The sequence below is a fragment of the Galeopterus variegatus genome, unplaced genomic scaffold, assembly GCF_000696425.1.
Source record: "Galeopterus variegatus unplaced genomic scaffold, G_variegatus-3.0.2 Scaffold11325, whole genome shotgun sequence".
Classification (NCBI taxonomy): Eukaryota; Metazoa; Chordata; class Mammalia; order Dermoptera; family Cynocephalidae; genus Galeopterus; species Galeopterus variegatus.
The window spans coordinates 16,611-17,366 of record NW_007737436.1 but is presented as its reverse complement, the minus strand read 5'-3'; positions in this window follow the sequence as shown (position 1 = coordinate 17,366).

The following is a 756-nucleotide window of genomic DNA, read 5'->3' as shown; positions in this document are numbered from 1 at the left end:
CGGCTAGAGATGTGAAAATTCACAAGTGTCAGTCAAGGAGAGCAAGTTACAGTGCCATATACGATGCAAGATGTTAGGGACCGTCAGGGCCAACTCTACCTTGAACTCTCTTTTATCAACACCAGGGCATCCCTACTCAGTTCTGAAACCTTCCCCAGTATAGGTAAACAGTGCTCAAATGCAGTCTGCTGCAGGCTCTAGAAAGAAAACAAAGCAAGAAGTGGCCCATTGGTGTTCACAGTTAAAAACGCAGGTTGAACTGCAAACTCACTGAAAGGAAATTCAAGCAAGGACTCTTCCCCTCCCGAAATACCTTCCCTATGACAGGAATCCAGAGACCCCAGTGGGTAGAAGCTAGGAGTTCCTGAATCTGCTTCTGGTCGAGGGGTAATCAGTCAGACCGTGCATAGTGTTGGCTGGGTGTGCACAGGCCTATGTGCCACACTGGGTTTCTGGCCCAGCGTCCAGCCCAGACCTGCCACCTCAAAGTGACCATGGTGCCCAGGGCTGTTGGCGGGCATGTGAGTATTTTCAGGGGACCAAGCCTATGTGTACAAGAGTAAAGTGAGACCACTGAGCAGATGATGCCAGCGGGAAGCCACGAGTCTGACTGAGTCACCTGAGACGCTGTGTGTGAAGGGGGAAGCCGAGCGATAGGAAGGAGAGTGATAGGAAGTCAAGGCTCTGGGGGTGATGCCTGTAACCAGAGCAGGCAGAAGCCTCGGGGACCTTCCAGCCAGGACCATGACTCAGCAC